Genomic DNA, 25228 nt, shown 5'->3' with positions numbered 1-25228 from the left:
TAGGGATAGAAGGATCACACCTCAAGATCCTATATGTCATATATGAATGACCCAACGCTAATATCATCCTCAGTGGGGAAAAACTGAGAGCTTTCCCCCTAAGGTCAGGAACAAGACAGGGATGTCCATTCTCGCCACTGTTATACAGCATAGTATTCGAAGTCTTAGCCTCTGCAATCAGACAACACAAAGAAATAAAATGCATCCAATTCGGCCCGGAGGAGGTCAACCTTTCACTCTTCACAGATGACATGATACTCCATATGGAAAACCCAAAAAATTCCACCAAAAATCTGCTAGAATTGATTCATGTATTCAGCAAAGTTGCAGGATATAAAATCAATGTACAGAAATCGGTTGCATTCCTATACACCAACAATGAAGTGACAGAAAGAGAAATCAAGGAATTGATCCCATTTACAGTTGCACCAAAAACCATAAAATACCTAGGAATAAATCTAACCAAAGAGGTGAAAAATCTATACACTGAAAACTAGAAAGCTTATGAAAGAAATTGAATAAGACACAAAAAAATGGAAAAAGATTCCATGCTCCTGGATAGGAAGAACAAATATTGTTAAAATCTCGATACTACCCAAAGCAGTCTACATATTCAATGCAATCCCTATCACAATAACACCAGCATTCTTCACAGAGCTAGAGCAAATAATCCTAAATTTTGTATGGAACCAGAAAAGACCCCGAATAGCCAAAGCAATCCTGAAAAAGAAAACCAAAGCAGGAGGCATCACAAGACCAGATTTCAAGCTATACTACAGAGCTATAATCATCAAGACAGTATGGTACTGGCACAAGAACTGACACTCAGATCAATGGAACAAAATAGAGAAACCAGAAATGGATGCACAAACGTATGGCCAACTAATCTTTGACAAAGCAGGAAAGAATAGCCAATGGAATAAAGACAGTCTCTTCAGCAAGTGGTGCTGGGAAAACTGGACAGCAACATGCAGAAGAATGAACCTGGCCCACTTTCTTACACCATACACAAAAATAAACTCAAAATGGATGAAAGACCTCAACGTAAGACAGAAAGCCATCAAAATCCTCGAGTAGAAAGCAGGCAAAAACCTCTTTGATCTTGACCACGTCAACTTCTTACTCAACACAGCTCTGGAGGCAAAGGAAACAAAAGCAAAAATAAACTATTGGAACTTCATCAAAATTAAAAGCTTCTGCACAGCAAAGGAAACAATCAGCAAAACTAAAAGGCAACTGACAGAATGGGAGAAGATATTTGCAAATGACATATCAGATAAAGGGTTAGTATCCAAAATCTATAAAGAATTTATTAAACTCAACACCCAAAAAACAAATAATCCAGTGAAGAAATGGACAAAAGGCATGAATAAACACTTCTCCAAAGAAGACATCCAGATGGCCAACCGACACATGAAAAAATGCTCAACATCACTCATCATCATGGAAATACAAATCAAAACCACCCTAAAATATCACCTGACACCTGTCAGAATGGCTAACATTAACAACTTAGTCAACAACAGATGTTGGCGAGGATGCAGAGAAAGAGGATCTCTTTTGCATTGTTAGTGGGAATGCAAGCTGGTGCAGCCACTCTGGAAAAGAGGTTCCTCAAAAAAACTAAAAATAGAGCTACCCTACGACCCAGAAATTGCACTACTAGGCATTTATCCATGGGATACAGGTGTGCTGTTTTGAAGGGACACATGCACCCCCATGTTTACAGTAGCACTATCAACATTAGCCAAAGTATGGAAAGAGCCCAAATGTACATCGATGGATGAATGGATAAAGAAGATGTCATATATATATATATATATATATATATATATATATATATATATATACAGCAGAGTATTACTCGGCAATCAAAAAGAATGAAATCTTGCCATTTGCAACTATGTGGATGGAACTGGAGGGTATTATGCTAAGTGAAATTAGTCAGTCAGAGAATGACAAAAATGCTATGACTTCACTCATATGAAGACTTTAAGAGACAAAACAGATGAACCCAAGGGAAGGGAAACAAAAATAATATAAAAACAGGGAAGGGGACAAAACAGAAGAGACTCGTAAATATGGAGAACGATCTGAGAGCTACGGGAGGGGTTGTGGGAAGGGGGATGGGCTAAATGGGTAAGGGGCACTAAGGAATCTACCCCTGAAATCATTGTTGCACTATATGCTAACCAATTTGGATATAAATTTTTAAAAAATAAAAAATAAAACAAGTTATAATTTTTTTAAATTTTCATGTTAAAAACAAAGCAAAATAAATTTCCATGTTGTTCCCTTTATTAATTACAAATATAGCTAAAAATGGTAATTATAATAAATAAATAAATAAATAAATAAATAAATAAATAAATAAATAAATGTATGTCAGATATATTCACATAGCTCATCCCCTGGTGATAGGAACTTGAATGTATCTCTCAAAAAGAAGAAAAAGTACATTTCCAGGGTTCCCTTTGTCATTTATCAAGAAAAATAGTATTGCCTTTGCTTTGGGGATTTTTCTTTTAATTTTTTAGAATACTGATAAAAAGCAGGAGCCAGAGAGCTATTTTCTGGGAAAAATCTATTTTCATTTTTAAAATATGTAATCATAGAGTAGTAAGGCTGCTTATAAATTAAATAAATATAGAATGTGCTGAATATCTCACCATCCACCTGTATCTCTCTTTTTTTGAGTCCCCATAATTAGAGAGGGTGTGTGGCTGGCACTCCAGACACAGTAGACGTTGCTTCCAGCTGGGGACCAGTAATCTCAAGTTTGATAGATCTGTCACTAAATTTCAAAATGGGATTCAAAAAGCAGGAAAAGAGTCAAACCTTGACAGTGATGACCTGTCTAAAGTGAAAATAAGAAACATATTGAATTGCTTATTTAAAATGCTAAGAAACACCGGGTGATACATGGAATTGTTGAATCACTATATTGTACACCGGAAATTAACATAACACTGTATATTTACTGGAATTAAAATAAAAACTTAATTTAAAAAATGGAGAACAAAAGGAAACTTGAATGCCTTGATTTGTGTTCTCATTTTACGTCGAGATTTATAAAGGGAAAGCTAATATCTTGCTTGGAAAAATTTTTAAGACATTCTATAAATGATTAAATGTTTAAAACCTAAGGTATCAGTACTCAAATGTCCAGTAAGCAAAACACAGCGATTTCTCATAAGTATTATCCTTGTTAGGCCATAATCTCATTACAAGTGTGGCAGAGGAGGACAATGTTCATGTGTGAAGACATAAATGAGAAAGATAAGATTAATTTTAGAGGCTGAAGAAAGTTTAGAAAAGGTGGCATTTGACTAGAATGGCAAGGATAAACAGAAATTCCAAAAATTGAAATGACAAATATTAAAAGCAAAAGTCTACTTATATCTGGACAAATGTATTTACTGACCAACAAAACATGAGTTCTGTGGTAGACACAGATAGGTGCTGCCCAGAGACAATCTCTTCAAGAATGAAGTTGCTGCTAAGCTACAGCATATTCAGCAGGTAGGCTTCAGCTCTTCGCTCCTTCAGGGGCTGCATCAGTTTCAGAAGTCACATCATTTTGAGCCCATATTTATTGACTGAGCAAGGTGAGGTATAAAGTTCCTGGAATTTGGGCTGGATATGACATTCTGGTGGGCATTACTCACTCCAGAGCTCCCTGCCAAGCTGGCTAGGGTTTTGTGAGGTCTACAGTGCAATTCAGTGACTTCTATGGCCAGGTGTTTCCTCTTCTCTCTTCACAGAAGTTGATAATTAACCAACACTTTGCACCCCAAGCTCTATCTCGGCTCCTGGAGAACCAAGAAATGGGGTCCAAGTAAGTAGGTCCTAAGATGGAGCACTGGGACTAGCTGACTAAGCAACCTGCAGACAATGAGGACACATCATTGGTGGCAAGTTAAGAACATTTCCCCAGAAAAGTGACAGTTAATGCTTTACCAGTGGTAAACTGGGAAGGTGTACCAGGTAAGAGGGGAGTACATTAACACAGGTGAAGATCAAGTGCTACAGGTTAGAGAGGAACTAGCAGGTGTAAGGATAACAGGACAAGATGGCTATGGCTAAGGCCACTGATGCTCCATTGAGAAAGGGAACAAACAGCTGAGGTACCAGGCAACCCAAAGCCAAGTACGAAAGCCAGAGGCCTGTTTGGTTGCCTACAAAGTCACTCTCATCATCTGCATGGCAGGGCAGAAAAAGCCAAAGACCAGGTGTAGGACCTAATAGACCAAGTAGTTAAATGCCTAACAACTGAGAAGACCAAAGGCACATCAGCTACACTGCAGTCAGGGCTCTGAATAGGAAAACCTTGGACCCCAGCATGTGAGATAGAGCTGCTATCTGAATATGTATGGAGTGGATCCTGTAGTGGAAGGCGTACACAAGGGTAAATGTGAAGATGTGCCTTCCAGACCCTCCTTAAGGGAAGGACCTGATGTGGGGAATATGCTCACCAGACACTGTCCAGCTAACATCCTCTTCAGGATCTGCCTCAGCTGTAAAGACCAGCTTTGTCTGAGGTCACACTCTTTCCAGGGCAACCTATAACCCATTACTGAGGGGAGGTACAGAAAGTTCAGCCCAAGGCATGACACTCCAGCAAGTGTTGTTCCAGAGCCCCTGCTGGTTTGGTCCAAGCTTTGTCTAGTCTGACTTTTGCAAAACCGAGCCTGACTCCTGTGCTTTGCTCTCACAGGTGTCTGTCTTTAACATACATCTTGAATCCAAACTCGATCTCAACAACTGCTGCCAGAGATACCACACTGCAACTCAAACAGTTTAGACAGAAACTACACACAAGAAATAACACACAGTTAGAAGGTAACTGGGGTTTTTTGTTGCCTGTACATTATAGTTAATGAAAATTCGATAGGAAGTATTTAAGGTGATTTTTTTCCCGCACTTGTGAGAAAGAGAATTTTTGTCATTTGTAAAACTATCCAATTCTTTGTTGGTTCCTGGGTAAAATCTGAAACTGCCTCCCATACAGAGAGAACAAGGAGAGATGGAAGAAAGAAGCAAGCCACTCCAGACTAGTAGGCAGCAGTTTAAATACAAGGTTCCTCTTGGGCAGCCGCAAGATGAGTGGATCTCTGCTCCCTTCTGCCAGAATCTTAAAATTCTTAACTGGGTTCTACAACATATACCACACAGATGATCTCAACAACACATTATTCTCTCAAGGCTGCAACCTTGAAGATGGCTCCCATTGTGGGAACAGTCAGGAGAAGGTAAGATCCTAAGACAGGGTGTGGGGGGAGAAGCCTCCAATAGCCAGATGGAGCTCACGGGTCAACTAGAAGTCGCATCCTCTCAATAATTTCCTCCAATGCTGCACCCTAGGGACTACTCCTTGCAATCTTACATGCTCCCCCTCTTCAGCAATGTGCCCTGAGCAGTCATCAAAGTATTTTATCACCATGGAGGTGACTTATTTGGCTGCTTTCTGGTTGCAGCAGAGGCCAATGGCACAGCCACAATATAAGCACATACAAACAAAACAAAACAAAACAAAACAAAAAAAGAGGTTAAGTTAACGATTCTCAGTACAACTAACAAATTTCACCACCAAAAACCCCATAATCTGAACCACTGATTTACTAAGTCCCCTACGCTCGGAATCAGATCACTTAGGGTATTCACTTGTGTCCTTACATGTTTTAATAATGATGATACATTAGTAGATTCATCAGGTATGAGCACGCAACATTTTCTTCAGAAAACAGCACACTTGTGAGGCAGTAATAATGTCCAAGACCACAGATTTTCTCATTAGAGATACTTCAGGGTTTAGTAAAGACAGATTTTGCCAGCTATCATTTAGGGCTTGATGGGTGAATGCAGTAAGGGCTTGTATGTGTGCTGTAACATTCTCCAAGCCAATGGATTAACAAAGAAGGTGGCCAAATGATCATACTGGTGGAAAACAGAATGTGCTTATCTGGCCTTAAGGAGAGGGAGGTTGGCAATTGTGGTTACTATGGGAAAGATTCTTGCCTGTGCACAGAAAACATCCAGGGTGCAGTGGCACACCACCCAGATGGAAGCCATGGGCAAAGATTCATGCCACAAAACACTGGATTCCATCAGGGGCTGCCCAATAAATGCCTGGGTAGGGGCACCAGGAAGTGCCAAATAGATGCTATCCTTTCATATGACAGAATGACTACAGTGTTCCAGTGATATCCATCCCATATTCCCAGTTCAGTTTAGAACTGGTTGAGCTGGTTCTGTTTAGAGTGATTTTTCTATTCCCAACATAGGATTGCCTAGGTTCTCTAAAGTCTATAGCCTAAAATAAGCCACATGAACCCATATCAAATCTGGGTGTAGACTCCCATGGTTCTAATGGTGCTGTTTTAGGACCGCTCCAGTTAACATTTTGACAAGCTACCTATGTAATTTGATAGAAAAAGAATACCAGTGTTATTGACAGTGTATATGTTATAGGCCAGGTTTCTGGATCAGTATTGGTTATATCAGATGAATTAAGAGTACCAGTCCTAGCTTGTTTTTTCCTTAATGTACCTTTAGTGTCTTTCAGTTCCTTCCCTGGAATAGTGATACTCATCATGGAAATCCTGGTGAGCCAGAGAAGGACTGTTGTCCACATTGATTCCTTTGACAGGTGTATAATGGGGTTCACTATAGAAAGATAGTTCCATCAGATGCTCATCCTGTGACTAGATATTACAGGAGCAGCAGAAAATCTAAAAAGTCCAAATATCTGAAAAGACATATATTTGGTAGGAAATTATACAGGAAAGTCTTCCTCCTCTATAAGAATTACACTTGCAGCCTGATCCTTTACATGTGGCTGCAGGTTTAGGAATTTGACCTGGTTGCACATACCATACATGTTGGCCGGGGGAGGCAGCACTGACCAGCAACAGGAGAAAGACTGGGGGAAGGATATGTCAAACCAGGACCCACCCTGTCTCCTCTTTCAATGGTGTGTGTTCCATTTCAAATATAGAGTTTTTCAACAGATCCAGCTTGCAGGACAGCAAGATCCAGTGCAAACTGAGTAGTAGTTCCTCTTCACTCAGTGGTGCAAAGTACCTCACCCACTTCAGGATGTCCCAATCCAAATTGCAGTAAATCACACCTTTCCCAGGCATAATGCAGCTTGGTATTCTCAGCAGCATAGCACATTCATACCGGTGAGAATCAGAGCAATGGCCATCTCTCATGACTTCTATACCTTCATGGGATTGTGACTTTTGGCAGAGTCCCCAGTCTGGCATATGGGGCAATAGTCTTACTGGTTGATCATTCAAACGTATTAAAGACTCAGATAGTACTTTAGTCCAAACTGGTCAAGGTAGTTTTACCTGTTGGTAATTTAACCTCCTGTTTTAGTATTTTATTCTTATTTTCTACCAACCCTGTTGCTTGCAGGTTATAGGGGAGATGGAGCCTCCATTCAATGACATGTTCTTTTTCCCAGTCTTTGCATATAATGACCTTATAGATGTGATCCCTGGCATTGTCTATTCAATGAGGGTATCTGAACATGATATTCAACTTTTCTAATCCCCAAATAGTGGCAGCCTGGTTAATGTGGAGATAGGGGAAAGCTTGGGTTAGACCAGCCACAGTTTGCACACAACCAAGGCATATTTAGAATTCTCTCTTGGAGGAAGGGGGACAATGTAATCAATTTGCCAATCCTTTGCAGGTTGGGAACTCCAGGGGATGGCTCCAGACTCTTTGGCAATTGCCTTGGGCATTATTTAGAGTACACAGGACATGCTATTACTGCATTAACCAAGTCCCTGTTTTCCCAGGGAAATCCAGCATCCTTGACAATATGCCACTCCATCTAAGCTCTACAATGGTCATTCTTCCTGTGTACTCAATCTGCTATACCTACTGAAGGGGCAACTACATCAATAAACTCAGTGGGCCTATATTTTCTCATCATGAACATGTCCTGAATTAGGGGCTGACCTGCTGGGGGAAGTTGGGTTGTTACCGGCTTTTGTTTTCCTTTGCATTAGGGGTCAGACAGCTTGAGGTGCTTTGTCCTTCTCATTGTCATCACCATCACTGTCTTCTTCACTACTTTCCCTGTGATTCCACCTGTTAGCATCGCAATCAGGCACTCAGATCTTAATCCAAGGCAGCTTGTGCCTTCCTAGCTTTGCAAAATGGCATGTTAAAATCTCCAACTTGTCATCCTGCTCTTCCACTTTGTCTGCCAGACCAGAAGATAGCAAAGAAGTGAGCAGCCACACATTCTTCTCTAACCTCAGCTTTTCCTAGGTAAGCTTCCGCCTCTAGTGGGGCATCAGTGACCACCCAAGCTGCCACAGTAGAAACCAGCCAACCCCAGCAGCAACTCATTCCCCTTCTTTGCCCCAGTGCACTGTATGCAGTCCTCAAACAAGTTCATCAAACCAGCTAGTGTTTACTCACACAGTAATCCATAAGCATCTAACATACAGGATACCCTTCCTTACTTAGAGCTTGATGGCCAACTTGCGATTTCCTTAATGGACACCTCTTTCCCAAGACCCATTTCCTTGGTCTTGTGGCTGGCTTGCCAATTGTTGGGAGTTCCCCACATGAAATCCAAAACTGGCACCTGTAAACAGAGGGCTAGGAGGTACTAAATAAAGAAAGAGGTAGACCACTCCAGATTGGTAGGTGGCAGTTTTCATAACCAAGCAAATTTACATGTAAGGCTTATCATAGGTGGCTGCAAGATGAGTAGATCTCTGTCTCCACCCACCAAAATCTTAAGAGTTTATACAGAGACCTTAACAAGTTTCAGTTACAACAGTCTAGATATTCTCAAGCACAAATTTCTCTCTCAAGGGTGCATTGTCAAAGTGCCTTATAGTGTGGGAATAATGGGCTGAATGTACATTCCAAGGAAAAGGAGTGGGTGGAGGAGCCTCTGATTGTCTGGGTCCAGCTTGCAGGACAACCAGAGGTCATGTCCTCTCAGAGACCACCTTCAACATGCAGAGTGTGATTGTGAAAGCTGAGACAAGGATTACAAAATGCTTAGCCTGATGCACACAGAACATACTCCAGACAAGATCTTTGTGTGAGGTATTTATTGCTTCATCTCTAACAATCCCCTGTCTGCTCATAGATACCTCCCTCATTCAGGCTGTAATATCTGTTGTCCTAAAAAGGACTTGATATAATTGGCTAAAGCAAAGGCATTAAATTATTGTAACTTAGCATGAATTAATTACTAAAAGCCAGGGCTAAGATATGAGACAGAAAGGTTTGGAAGAAAGCTTATCATACAAGTGTTTCTCACTTGTAAGAATGTAAAGGCTCATGTTGAGACTAGATAGGAAAAGACATTAAAAGGCAAGCAAAATGCGAGAGGTCTGTTAAAGTCTTTGGGTACCTGAGACTGAAGGGAACCAGTGCCTTCTTCCCATCTAGAACCTTAGGAGGCAGCAGTTTAATTACAGTCACCAGGCCATCACAGGGGTACTAAAATAAATCTTCTTATGTACAAGCCTGTTTGGGATGCTGAAACAGGAGCAGGGAGAGGCTATCCTAGTGAACATCTTAGGAGCACAGAGTGGTTTTAAAGAGCAGTCCAATATTTCTGATTTCTGAAGAAATTAATGGATGTAAGTTGAAAGGAGTCAAGTGCCTACAGACTGCAAGGATCTTACAAATTATGAAAAGAAAATGAACAAAGAGTAGCCCATTTGGGCAATATATTCAGAGCTAGTTGAGAACAGAGGCATCCAAATTCATGCTAACTGGATTTGTAAGCATGGCTAATAATTAAACTCTTAACCAACATAATGACATAAAGCTCTCTTAGCCCAATAAATCTTAAAAGCTAATCTGGTTATAGGAACTAAAGAACTGACATAGTATAAATATAAAATGACCAAGTTTGCCTGGAATTGACCAAAATTAGGTATTTTTCCTAAAAACGTTGCCACATTTTTACACATATGAAACCTGAGGCCTGCAATTTTGAATCTAGGTCACTATATAATAATTATTATTTGTGTTAATAATTAATAGTTATGTCAGAAATCCAACAAAGCTTTTTCTAATGGTAGAGAAACACAGATTTTTTAGAATAATCTTATTTAGATATAATAACATGTCTATTAAGAAGATATTTTCCTTCACACTGAAAAATTAGTAATCTCATGAGTCTGCTCCCTGTGAACTCTGGCATAACAGAAGATCACTTAAAGGCAGAGAACAGGATCCTGTAGCACAAAAGCAATCTGACATCAAATTTAGCACTGCAATTAAGTAACAAAGCACTGATTGGTCCCTGGAGTAACATACGCCCATAGATTACGTGTCAGGATTGAAAAATTGGCAAACCTAAGAAGGTTTATACCACAATATAGCCACAGCTCCTGATATGTCCAAATTACTTAACTTAAAAAGATCCGTGGTTATAGTTAATTTACTTAAATCATCTCATGTTTCTCTTCACACAAGTCATTCAATAACTAGAAAAATCTAATACAATGTAAAAACCTGACAATATATAAAGTATGAAAATAAATAAATTCTGTATTTAATTATCTAATTTGCTATATATATAAGGATAATATATAAGCTATAAGGACTACATTTGATTTCTATGCTAATGATTTGTGAACTAGACAAACATATTATCAGTAGTAAATTTGAAGCAGAAATGTCTTCCAGAGAACGTATAGTACATTATATACATTGAAAGGGTTGACTCTGTTAAGACTTGAATCCTACCAGCTAGTCGTGAATCCTACCAGCTAGTTGGGGAAATAATATGCTGCTTCAAGGACTGAATAACTAGTATCACACCAAATAATAGCAAAAAGACTGTTTCTTAGTTGCCCCACACAGACTACACAGCATTTTGTAATAAGAAATTATACTCAACAATGTAACAATATATGTCTGTAGCCAGCTGCCACTTGGCCCTGATTTTGTGACCGAATAGGGAGTCTGGCTTATGTATAATGGAGATATGAGATCTCTCCAAACCTTCCCTGATTTCCTTATGTCTCTCAATTCCTGGTCACCTGCTGTGCTGACTGATTTACTATTCATTTCCTCATTTCATATAAATATCTCATTGTAAATACTAACATCACTCACAGGCTACATCTCACAGGACGCAAATGACCATATCTGTGCAATAAGCTTTCCATTTAAGATTTCAGCCAAGTCACGATCTTAAAACATACAGCTGGACTTTCTTACTATCTTTTGTGTGACTTTCCAGTACAGATTAATTTTTCCTGTTCTTGATACATTTCTACATTGCCCTAAACTATTGAATTCCCAAGTAGAGAAGATTTTATTCTATAATTCATAAAAACATAACTACTTGGCCATTTTCATTCATTTAAAAATTTTTTCAATGTTTATTTTTTAGAGCGATAGAGTGTGAGTGGGGGAGGGGCAGAGAGAGGGAGACAGAATCTGAATCTGAGCTGTCAGCACAAAGCTGATGGGGGGGGGGGGGGCTCAAACTCACAAACTGTGATGTCATGACATGAGCCAAAGTTGGATGTTCAACCGACTAAGTCACCCAGGCACCCCTCGTTCATTTTTAGATGCTTTGAAGGAACAAAGCGTGCCTTAAGGATAAAGGATGGGGGCGCCTGGGTGGCTCAGTCGGTTAAGGGTCCGACCTCAGCTCAGGTTATGATCTCACAGTCTGTGGGTTCAAGCCCCGCATCGGGCTCTGGGCTGACAGCTCGGAGCCTGGGGCCTGCTTCGAATTCTGTGTCTCCCTCTCTCTCTGCCCCTCCCCTGCTCATGCTCTGTCTCTCTGTGTCTCAAAAATAAATAAAAACATTAAAAAAAAATTAAAAAAAAAAGATAAAGGATGTTTACTGGCTTTGTTAACTAAAAAGACAAGGTGTAGGTCAGGTTTCAGACAAAATTTGATCTGAAATCCACCTTAAATTCTCTGTGATAATGCCTACTCTGAGTTTAGCATGGTGGAAAGATAGGTGGTATTAACCTAACTGACTTAGAACAATGAGGACCCAACTCTGAATTTGAGGGTGGGATTAATTGTACCCAATTACTTAACTGCTTTATTAGAGAAGAGTCGAATGCTGGGTCTACCCAACATGTAATCATAGCTCTTAAGCCTGTGAAGGTTTATGAAGGTATCAAGACATACAGAATTTACAGGAAGATATATTAGCCTTTTGAAATGCTGGAGCTATTGAGGGGCCTGGGTGGCTCAGTCGGTTAAGCGTCTGACTTCAGCTCAGGTCATGATCTCGCGGTTTGTGAGTTCGAGCCCACGTCGGGCACTGTGCTGACAGCTCAGAGCCTGAACCCTGCTTCGGATTCTGTGTCTCCCTCTCTCTCTGCCCCTCCCTGCTCATGCTCTCTTTCTGTCTCAAAAATAAATAAAACATTAAAAGAAAAATTTGAAATGCCTGAGCTATTATAAAACCAATCCATTTTGGGGCGCCTGGGTGGCGCAGTCGGTTAAGCGTCCGACTTCAGCCAGGTCACGATCTCGCGGTCCGTGAGTTCGAGCCCCGCGTCGGGCTCTGGGCTGATGGCTCAGAGCCTGGAGCCTGTTTCCCATTCTGTGTCTCCCTCTCTCTCTGCCCCTCCCCCGTTCATGCTCTGTCTCTCTCTGTCCCAAAAATAAATAAACGTTGAAAAAAAAAATTAAAAAAAAAAAAAACCAATCCATTTTCTCTCCAAAAGGAGACAACCCAACCCCAAAATTTTAATACCTATGCCAGACTCCCCAGGGATATTCCATTATTTTTTTCAGGCCCTCTTCATAAGACTCTTTATGGCCTAGTGATAAATGGCTAAATGAAGGTTTATCTTTCTACGACATTTGCATTATCTCATCATAATAATTAAATGACTAATAGCTCAACTTTGGAAATGAGAAGAATTGTGTAGAATATATAGAATCCATTGACTATGGCGCATATTATAACTAGACAATAATACAAGGACTCTACTCTGGCAGTTTAGTAAGTTTTTTTTTGGTCAGTCTGGTAGCTTCTAGTTTTGCTTTCTGGAAGAACTGCTCTTGTTCACTGTCCTCCATATCCATGGCTGGTACAGGCACCGACACAAATGCTTTCTGGGAACTGGATCAATTTAACAATACTCTTATTAAAAGAGTGCTTTAATCTAAGGAATGGAAATCATCATCCAGCTTGTATCACTCTTGCTTGAAGATATTTTAGCAATGTAGACTACTGTGGTAAGATGAAATTATTTTCCCCCTTTCTTTACTCCTTCCTTTATCTGCACACTTTACAGGTCACATTACTTTATAGGCCCTCCCACATGACGCAGCATATATATATTCATGCCTCACTAATTTGGTCCAGAAATAGGACTTGATCGGCCAATCATATGTTAATAGATGTGATTCAAACGGAGGATTGTAATGTGCCTATTTGAATTTGTTTCTGGTGCTTCCACCACCATCAGGAGATCATACCTTAGAAAGTCCACTGGTCACAGAAGAACAATCAAGACAGAAGTATGTGACTTGGAGACAACCTAGCTGAGTGTAGCTTACATCTATCTGCCTTACCTAAGCCAAACCACAGAGACATGAGTGAGGAACACAGGTTTTTCTATTATATGCTACTGAGTGTGGAAGTGTTTTCTCACAAAAGATTATTGAGAATATAGATGGCAGTGTCAAAATTAGTACCCAGAAGTGGGGTACAGTCACACTAAAAATGTTCAATATACAACATTGTCTGTGGGGGTCAGAAAATGTAATCTAGGAGAGATTCATGAGATTCATGTACTCATGAGAGAGGCCTGTAACTCTCTTTCTTTGGTATCTGGTTCTGGTATCAGGGTGATATTGCTTCACAGAATGCATTTGGAAGTTTTCCTTCCAGTTCTATTTTTTTGGAATAGTTTGAGAATAATAGGCATTAAGTCCTCTTTAAGTGTTTCATAGAATTTACCTGTCAAGCTGTCTGGTCCTGGACTTTTGTTTTGGGGGAGTTCTTTGATTACTGATTCATTTCATTGCCGGTCATTGGTCTCTTCAAATTTTCTGTCTTTCTGCTTTAGTTTTGGTAGGTTATATGCTTTTGGGAACTTGTCCATTTCTTCTAAGTTGTCCAATTGGTTGGAATATAAGTTTTTATAATATTCTGTTACAATTATCTGTGTTTCTATAGTGTTGGTTATTATTTCTCCTCTTTTATTAGTGATTTTGTTGATTTGGGTCCTCTCTCTCTCTCTCTCTCTCTCTCTCTCTCTGTCTCTCTCTGTATAGGCTTATACATGATCAAGTGGGATTTATTTCCTGGATGGAAGGGTGGTTTAATATTCACAATCAATGTTATGTGTCAAAACAATAAGAGAAAGGATAAAAACCATGTCATCATTTCAAGAGACTCAGAAAAAGCATTTGACAAAGTATAACTTCTATTCATGATAAAAACCCTCTACAAAACAGGTCTAGAAAGAATATACCTTAGCTCAATAAAGGCCTTTTACGAAAAACCCACAGCCAATATCATACTCAATGGTGAAAAGTTGAGAGCTTTTCCACTAAGGTTAGGAACAAGACAAGGATGTCCACTCTCACCAATTTTATTCAACATGGCACAGGAAGTCCTACTCTAAGCTATTATACAACATAAAGAAATAAAAGGCATCCAAATTGGTAAGGATCCTGGATTAAATAGGTGATGGGTATTAAGAGCACTGGCTGTGATGAACACTAGGTGTTCTATATTAAGTAATGAATCACTAAAATCTACATCTGAAACTAATATTACACTGTGTTAACTGGAATTAAAATAAAAATTGAAGCTAAAAAAAAAACAAAAAAAACCCCAATGTTTTCTAGACATCTATGTAGGTGGGATGAGATATAACAAATAATATGTTTTTTTTTTTTGAAATTGGGAGTGTAGTTTTAATCTCTCATCACTTGCTGAACTCCATAAACAGACTAATGGATTATAAAGATCATGTCTGTTGGGTGACAGATGACAAAGAATCTAATCTGTTAGTATTTTCTGTTTGTATATTGGCTGTTTTGAGCTTAAATCAAGAATTTGTAACCACTGTGTAAAAAAAAAGAATTTGTACCCCTTGGACAAGAATAGTTCTTTGATATGAACAAATGAGTTTTGTAATTTGTGGTTATTGTTGACTCATGGCTAATATTTGAAATTTAAAATTATAAATTCTGTCTGTGTCTACATCTCTGGTTATAAGTCTATAATTCAGAAAAGCCTCTATGTTTCATTATGTGAGGTTGTGCTATTTTCCTATATCCAGTGGCATTCATAAATTAGATTATAAAACTACTTTAAAAAAGCAGGGGGAACCTGGGTGGCTCAGTCAGTTAAGCATCTGACTTTGGTTCTGTTCATTAGTTCATGGTTTGTGAGTTCAAGTTCTACATTGGATGAGCTCGAGCCCTGTGTCAGTTGAACATGAGCCACGCTTTGGGTGAGCCCCACTTCTCTCTCTCTACTCTTCTCTTCTCTTCTCTTCTCTTCTCTTCTCTTCTCTTCTCTCTCTCTCTGCCCATTGTGGGATTCGCTCTCTCCCCCTCTTTAAAAATGAACTAAAATAAAATAAAACAAAATAAAATAAAATAATAAAATAAAATATAAATATAAAATTGGTGATATCATAATTCCAGATATCAAGTTATATTACAAAGTGGTAGTAATTAAAACAGTATGGTACTGGGGCGCCTGGGTGGCTGTCAGTTGAGCGTCCAATTTCGGCTCAAGTCATGATCTCATGGTTCGTGAGATCGAGTCCCACATCGGGCTCTGTGCTGACAGCCTGGAGCCTGGAGCCTGCTTCAATTCTGTGACTCCCTCTGTCTCTGCCCCTCCCCTGCTCACGCTCTGTCTCTGTCTCTCTCAAAAATAAATAAAACATTAAAAAAAATTTTTAAACAGTATGGTACTGGCATAAAAATAGATACATAAATCAATGGAATAGAACAGAAAACCCAGAAATAAACCCACAATCATATGGCAATTAATCTTTGACAAAGAAGGAATGAATATACAATGGGAAAAAGAAAGTCTCTTCACAAAATGGTGTTGGGAAAACTGGACAGCAACATGCAAAAGAATGAAACTAGACCACTTCCTTACACCACACACAGAAACAAATTCAAAACACACCTGAAAACAAATTCAAAATATGACACCTGAAACCATAAAAATCCTTGAAGAAAGATCAGGCAGTAATCTCTCTGACATGGGCTGTAGTGCCATTTTTCTAGCTATATCCCCTGATGCAACGGGGGCAGTAGGGAGATTGTTGGGGAGAATGTATGAAATAGGGATGAGGATTAAAGAGTACACTTATCATGATAAAAAAAATAATACAGACATGGGAAGAGGCATTTTCTGCTGGGAGGAAATTTGGTAGAGGATGAAAGAAGGTAGGTATATGTCGCAGCAGACCCAATTACAGCCAGGTTAGCTGTGTTGGATCAAAGATGCTAGGGTACGGAGAGGCCTAGTGCCAGATGTGTGTTGGGATTTACCACAGTCCCCGAACCACTGCTGCTACACGATTATGCAAATTTTTGCTTCGGAGGGCTGGCACCAGTCACAGACTCTGGGCCTCTGCAATGACATGGCTGCATGGGCATTCCAGGAGGGGGGAGGGGCTGGCACTGTCCTTTGCTCGGGGAGACCCTCCCCCAGAGGGTCAGAGCAGGTTCAAGCCACGAGGGCCTTAGAAGTGAGGGGTTTGGAAACAGCCCCATCTGTGATAAAATTCGTGAGGGAGGTGCTGCTTGGCAGGCTAATGGCTTGGTGGTGGACAGTGTAGAAGCGGAGAATGGATGGAAACTGGAGACAAAGAAGGAGTGTTTGGGGCACCTTGGTGGCTCAGTCGGTTAAGCAACGAACTTCCGCTGAGGTCATGATCTCATGGTCTATGAGTTTGAGCCCCACATCAGGCTCTATGCTGACACCTCAGACCCTGGAGACTGCTTCAGATTCTGTGTCTCCCTCTCTCTCTGACCCTCCCCCACTCATGCTCTGTCTCTCTTGCTCTCAAAAATAAATAAAAACATTAAAGACAATTTTTTTTAAAAGGAGGGGTACTTGATTGCCTGTTAAGGAGAGTTCTGATGCTAGAGATTGGGAAGCTAGGTGATTCCCTTTTCACCTCTCCCACACAGGCGCATACACACACCACACCAATCCACTCCAGTAAGCTAAGCAACACCACCTTGTGGAGTACAGAGCCTTTACACCAAGCCCTGTCCAACTGTGCCAGCAAGATAAAGGGTTAGTATCCAAAATCTATAAAGAATTATCAAACTCAACACACACAAAAAACAAATTATCCACTTAGAAACAGACAAAGGATATGAATAGACAATTTTCCAAAGAAGACATCCAGATGGCTAGCAAACACATGAAAATATGCTCAACGACACTCATCATCAGGGAAGTACAAATAAAATCCACAATGAGACCACCTCACACCAGTCAGAATGGCTAAAATTAATAACTCAGGCAAGAACAAATGTTGGCAAGGTTGTGGAGAAAGGGGAACTCTTTTACACTGCTGGTGGGAATTCAAACTGGTGCAGCCACTCTGGAAAAGTGTGGAGGTTCCTCAAAAAATTAAAAATATAACTACCCTACAACTCAGCAACTGCACTACTAGGTATTTATCCAGAGGATACAGGTGTGGTGTTTTGAAGGGACACATGCACGCCAATGTTTATAGCAGCACTATCGGCAATAGTCGAAGTATGGGAAGACCCCACGTGTCCATCTATAGATGAATGGATAAAGAAGATACACACACACACACACACACACACACACACACACACGCACAATGGAGTATTACTTGGAAATCAAAAAGAATGAAATCTTGCCATTTGCAATAACATGGGTGGAAATAGAGGGTATTATGGTAAGTAAAATTAGTCAGAGAAAGACAAATATCATATGACTTCACTCATATGTGAAATACAAGATAGAAAACGATGAACATATGGAAGGAAAGCAAAAATAACATAAAAACAGGGAGGCGGGACAAAACACAAGAGACTTAGATATAGAGAACAAACTGAGGGTTGCTGGAGGGGTTGTGGGTGGGGGGGATGGCTAAGTGGGCAAGGAGAATGAAGGAAGACACTTGTTGGCATGAGCACTGTGTGTTATATGTAGGGGATGAATCAGTGAATTCCACTGCTGAAATCATTACTGCACTATATGCTAACTGACTTGGATATAAATTAAAAAATAAAAAATAAAAATTAAAAATTAAAAAAAATAAAATTAAAGGATAAAAAAACCTTAAACTGGAAAACCAGAAATTTGTGTTAAATAATGGCCAACCATTTGTAACAACTATCACCTACAACAAATTGGAAAATAATAAATATACCTAATTATCTGTGGCTTTAGGAAAGAGGATTACCAGGAAGCATGTTGAAAGCTAGCCCCTACAGCTGCATTTGATAAAATTAAAGGGGAAAAAAAAAGGAGCAAGCTCTGTGGAAAAATGTCCAGCTTGCAAACAAAATTGAGAGAGAATATAGAAATCTCAGAAAGTCTAGAACTTACTTAGCAGGTTGGAAAATAAAAACATTTTCCAATTCTAATAAAAGATTCAGTTTAATATAAATATTATGAAAGTCCAATAAATTCATCTAGAGATATAGCTCAAATCAAAGGTGGAATGGTCATTCCTTCTAAAAGAATTCAACTGGTGCTTATTGGATTTGCTTCTCCAGAGCAGACAATGAGTCAATGTTTCAGGTGTAAGTGATTTATCAAGAAAGCACTTTCAGAGAAAACTAGCAATGAAGTGTAGAAAGTAGATAAGGAAATGAATGAAACTAAGCAGGATACAATTTTAAGTTTCAGATTCAATTTGGTACATATTCTATGCATAAATTAGCCTTTTGAAGTTGGTCTCATTTCAAGGTAAGCAATTGTACTTTTGTACGCCACCGAAATGTGAAAAAATAATCTGTTACATCACAAAATTTTAGATTAAGCTGAGTAATATATTTACTTCAAAATTTGGTACCGATTTATCAATCGCATCCCATGATACCCAAACCAAAGCTAGTGCTCATGTTGACATATTGTCTTTGAATCTACTACTAACAAATTTCAGTGTTCTGATAATCTCTCCTATAGTAATTTTAACCATTATTGAAAAATTTAACAGAAAGTACAATATTTGGGATAGGAATAGGAGCTTGTTCTTCCCCTGCCCAAATCACAAGTTCTTCTATCTATTGTCTCCATTATCTTGCTTCCATCTTGGGGGCAGAGACAAACTGGTCCAAACCTACTCAACTCCAGCGTTTTGGGCTTGCAGCCATTTGGTGATTACAGTCCTTAAGTAGAAAGTGCTCTCCTAGTGATGTTAGAAATACTGCTTTGCGTGAGGCTAAATATATCTCTTCATGTGGACTTTCCTAAAATCTAAATCAAGTTGTCCCAACCCTAATATTCTGAATTTTTCTGAGAGTCCTGCTTGATACTGAATTATATGATCCAATAAAATCCACAGATTACAAATAATGCCATCATAGCCACTGTGGCTACAGTAAAGTAGCAAAGTGATCAAAGAAGAGAATATTAAAAGGTAAGGTCAAATAAATGTGGTTTTGGGTGGGAGAATGGGAGGAATAGTGTTGTCAAATAAATGTAAGACATCCAGTTAAATATGAATTTCAGATAAATGAAAACTTTTTAGTATTAGTTTATTCTGAATATATATGTAATATATAATATATAACTATATATTATAATATATATTACATATATACGTAATGGTTAAACATAGTTACACATCTGTATTTAAATTCTTGTTCATCTGAAACCCAAATTTAACTGATAGTCTATTTTCTTTGTTGTTTTGTTTTGTTTTTGCTAATTTAGCAATGCTGGGGATGCAGAGGGGATGGTGATGAAAGGGCATATCATGTAGGATATTATAGCCATGTCAAAGTCTTAGTCTTTTCCTTTAAGGGAGATGAAAAACAGTGAATGGTTTTAATCTAAGTAAAGACATGATCTGTCTTACAATTTTAAAGACTTTCTCTGGGTAGAGTTAGGAATAGCCTGAAAGGGAAAAATGATGGAAGCAGGGAGAGATGTTAGCAGAATTCTCCAGCAGTTCAGGCAAGAAGTGCTGGTGACTTGTGAAAGTGTGTGAGTGTTAATAGTGCTAAGTGCTGTGATTCTGGATTTATTTTGATGGTGATATATCCAGGCTATGTTAATGGATTAATGATGAAGTATAAAAGAAGCCAAGGATGGATACAGTGGGGTTTCCCACCCCCTTGCCAACTGGAAGAAACAAGTTCCCATATGCTGAGATGAGAAAGCTTGCAGGAGAAACAGGTTAGGTGGATGAAATGAGGAGTTCTATTCTGGACATGTTAAGTTTGAGAAATTTAATGTACATTCAAGTAGAGCACAGTTGGATCTTAGGAGACATGCCCAGGATGAAAATAAAAATTTGAAAATAGTATGCTTATGGATGATATTTAAAGTCACTGAGCTAAGTATGATCATATTCACAATTATTTTGGAGGTTATGTCTCATCCTCCTGAGCCAAAATTTATAATTGTTATCATGAAACATGCTGAGATATGACACCAGTTATTGGTCAAATTGCCACAAAAGGTAGTTGGTTTTAAGAAAAATATGTGTTCTCCTTGCCAAAAAATGGCCCTAGTGAGGTTACTATAAAGTCTTCAATGAGAGAGGCTTAGTATCCTCAGAACATTACTATAAAAAAAATTCTGGTGAATTTATAAATTATCTATGAAATTTGGTACCTGGGGAAGCAGCAGATCTACCAAAACTGATAGGCCTAACTAACATCTCATTAATATGTAATATCTTTAATAAACTGACCTTCAAGAAGACATTGATTTTACCTTAAAATGCTTCTATGCTCTGTTTATAAATTTGAAACAGTAACTTTTCAGAGTAGACAAAGTATCAATAATTCATGATGTTACATTAACATAATTTTCACCTGTGCTTTAATGGCCCAGAAAGTAATGATTTGTAGTTTTATACCCAAGATCCTTCTGTGATAGTTTTTACTTGGTTCAAATACCTCTAACTTCATTATATTTTCATATACCAAAGAGCAAAATGAATAAATATATAAATAAATAAATAACCTAAACATGTAATCATTAAAACTCAAAATTATGATTTTAACCAACTTCAGGCACTTAACAAATCAATAATACTCAAGTAAATTCATGGCGACAATATAGCCTGAGTAACAAATAATCTGAACTGAAATTCCCTAAGGTTCCATAGGTTAATGAACATGAAACTCTGAAACAGTCTTAAGTTTAAGAAGTGTTGAAAATAAAGGAATTAGCTCTTTTTTGCAGTACTTCTTAAAATATGCATCATGGTAATGTTCTTTGTGAATCTGAAAAGTTTCTGAAATTTATTTGGATTTATTTGTAGCACACACTTGAGGGAAGAAAACTTCCCTGAATATATACTACTGATTATGTGTATTTTGCAAGCAGATTTGCAACAAAAGCAAAATTGCAAAAACAAATGAATGAGAGGAAGTTATTTTTAAGAATATCGATCTAGGGGCTCCTGGGTGGCTCAGTCGGTTAAGTGGCCGACTTTGGCTCAGGTCATGATCTCACGGTCCGTGAATTCGAGCCCCGCGTCGGGCTCTGTGCAGACAGCTCAGAGCCTGGAGCCTGTTTCAGATTCTGTGTCTCCCTCTCTCTGACCCTCCCCGTTCATGCTCTGTCTCTCTCTGTCTCAAAAATAAATAAACGTTAAAAAAAAATTAAAAAAAAAAAGAATATCGATCTACAGATTATACTAATTCTCAACTATGATATGTAAAGAAACAAGATAAGTAGACAGATAAATATAAAGACAGACATGTAGATATGGATACACTGATTATTAGAACAATAGAATTTCATCATAACTATAGTATCAGATAACAAAGAACCATATTTAACTTATTATAGAAAATTTATACTGTGTATTTATATTTTGAAAATGATATATAACTTGATCTATAGCACACATGAATCTCTCTATAAACTTGGTTATGACAAAAGTTTAATGTTCAAAACTTACAGGTTATTCTCCAATATACCTTGCAATAGGGAAATAATCTTTATGTTATCCCTAACAAATTATTATTTATACTTTATCATAACAATATACTACATTAAGTGTAACTTAACCTATGTTTTGAATAAGACAGATCTGAGCCTAAGTTTCAGATACATGAGTTTGGTTATATAACTGTTAGTTTCTTTACTAAAATATAAATAATAGTATCAACTCATAAGACATTCTGGAGGATTAAGTGGAAAACTATATAAAGTCCAGAACTTTAAATAAGTTCAAGCATATTTAATATTATTTTATGACTCTTATTAGCATTTTTATGAAATAATATAGCAGCACCTAGAGTTGCCAGAAATCTTCCCAAACCTCTCTAATTAAATTAGAAAAACAATTTACAAAGAATGATACCAAATAACTGGAAATAGATGTAGCTAACATCATTGACTTATACATTTATACCCTACTTTAAGGGTCATATATATATATATTTTTTTTTAATTTTTTTAATGTTTATTTTTGAGAGAGAGAGAGAGAGAGAGAGAGTGCAAGCAGTGAAGGAGCAGAGAGAGAGGGAGACACAGAATCCAAAGCAGACTGCAGGCTCTGAGCTGTCAGCACAGAGCCAGATGTGGGGCTGGAACTCATGAACAGTGAGATCATGACCTGAGCTGAAGTCGCATGCTCAACCGACTGAGCCACCCAGGTGCCCCAGAGGGTCATATATATATTAACTAATTTACTTACTACATACTATTGTTATGTCCATTTTACCTGTGAGAAAACTGAAGCACATAGATATTTCCAAATTCCAAAACAAGTAGTAAATGAAGGGCTGGAAATTGAACCAGTAGCTAATGGGCTCCAGGACATCTGCTCTTTACTTCTATCATACGCTGCCTCCCTAACTATATACAGACAGATGACAGATAGATTAAACAGATTATTGAAAAATAAATGAATTAAGAGAGTGAGATGAAATCAATGAGAGAACAGGGTGGGAGACACTTGGCCCGGCAACATGAGTGTGAAATTCATCTAATTTAGACTGGAGAATGGTAATAGACCTAAACAAAGCCTTTACCAACAGAAGAGAAGATTGGTAAGTAAAACTGGGAGCTAAGGAGGTAGTCAGAGAAAAGATGTTTAACTAGCACTCAGAATTTCATAGTGGGGCAGTTTCATGGCTTTCACACTCTGCCTGGCATGTGTCTCTTTAATACTATTAATACTCTATAATACTGGGTAACCACAATAAGATACCAATTAACATTTGAATCATGTAATACTTTCTTTCTCTTACATCTGATTCCATTAATTCATTTATTCATAAATTTAACATTCGGTACCTTTTGTAACCAGGCACTACTGTGTGTACTTGAAATATAGTGATAACCTAGGCAGAGAATTTGATTTTCTAAAACATTCTATGGTTTGTACAATTATTGGGAAAAGTCTGTTCCTCCACCCTTAAGCTCAATTGGTAAACATCAAATAAGTACTCAGAGGCAGTCACTCAGACAGGAAGAAGGACATGTTTCTGATCACTTAACAAAATGAATCTGAGGTGGAGGGTGAAGAAGACATGTGAGAAAGTGCCAGAAATCAGTTCTTCTATGCACAAATTTCAATGATCGCTTCATTTCAAGAAAGGCTCCCATAATTCCTGAAAGCTTAAAAGAGACACAGATTTTACTCATACTCCCCTCGGAGATAAGAGAGAATGATATTCTCATTTCTTCCCTAAGCCTGTCCAGGAAGGGCCAGTTCCCATGAGAACAGGAGGTTGCAAACCAAGAGGAAAGATATGAAAGCCACCTAACATCTCAACTCACTTATAACACCCCAAGTATTTCTGGGGAAGATTTTAAATACCCATACACAAAACCTGTCCCCATTAAAGAGATGGTATGTATCTTCAGTTAAAACACTACTCAATTCTACATCATCCCCCAAAGATTCCGCTAAGTAATAGAAGGTATTTTTTTTAAAGGTTATTTTTTGGGAGAGAGAGAGAGAGAAAGTGTGAGTGGGGGAGGGGCAGAGAGAGAGGGAGACAGAATCTGAAGCAGGCTCCAGGCTCTGAGATGTCAGCACAGAGCCCCATGCTGGGCTCGAACTCAAAAACCACAAGATCATGACCTGAGCTGAAGTCAGATGCTTAACCAACTGAGCCACCCAGATGCCCCATGTTTCTAATAACTTATACAAAATGAGAATACAGTAATACAGTAACCAGTTTGAGTGCAGTGATTATTCTGCTCATCTATACCACTATTACCATGGAATAAAAGTATACACATTTACTGCTACTTTATTTTTCTGCTTCCCAAACTACAAAAAATAAAAGACTGATAAACATTACTAAAAGCTAAAATAAAAGTAACAGCTAGCTGAAAAATTAACCCATTTTATATGTGAAACATTAGACGCTCTGAAAAAGGAAGCCCTGTCCTTATCCACGATAGTATAAAGTATCTGTGGCTGGTGTTGTTCTTAAAGTTTATGACTTTGGGATCCTTTCACATCACACTCCTTTTCATATACACTAATCTTATAATGATGCAAAAAACTTGTACGGTCCCCTAATTGAAAGAAAAATTACATATAAAGTCACAAAATATTTTCCTCATCTTTTTGTTATAAGAATGTTATTTAAATGAGTCTTATTTATGTGCCAGGTATTTGATTTCCTTTTTTTTTTTTTACTGATATAGGTGAATATATTTGGGTTTATTTCTGTTTCTTCACATGTATGCACTTACAAGTAGTGATTTATAGCCTAATATGAAAAACATGTTATATTTGAGAGGGCCTGGGTGGCTCAGTCAGTTAAGCATCAGACTCCTGATTTGGGCTTAGGTCATGCATGATCTTAAGGTGCTGAGCATGGAGCCTGCTTAAAATTCTCTCCCCCTTCCTCTGCCCCTCCCCAGTTTATATGCACCCACACACACATACATGCACACTCTCTCAAAAATGAAACAACAAAATAAAATAAAAACATGAATAAAAATTCTGTCTGATGTCATGCAACTATAATTCTGAAAGTTAAAAATATCTATTCTTTCATACTATTTTTCAATGAAATATCAATTCTATCTAAAAAAAACCAACAACCTTATAAGATAGA

The 25228-nt window shown here is 38.3% G+C and overlaps 1 pseudogene; it reads left to right on the top strand.

The window, feature by feature from the left end:
• Window positions 1–5102: 5102 nt before the first annotated feature.
• LOC125174510 (L-gulonolactone oxidase-like) overlaps window positions 5103–25228 on the top strand; it is a 35443-nt pseudogene continuing 15317 nt past the window's right edge.

The sequence above is a fragment of the Prionailurus viverrinus genome, chromosome C2, assembly GCF_022837055.1.
Source record: "Prionailurus viverrinus isolate Anna chromosome C2, UM_Priviv_1.0, whole genome shotgun sequence".
Lineage (NCBI taxonomy): Eukaryota > Metazoa > Chordata > Mammalia > Carnivora > Felidae > Prionailurus > Prionailurus viverrinus.
Note: the sequence above shows the minus strand (reverse complement) of the source record. Positions and strands in the feature narration are given on the sequence as shown.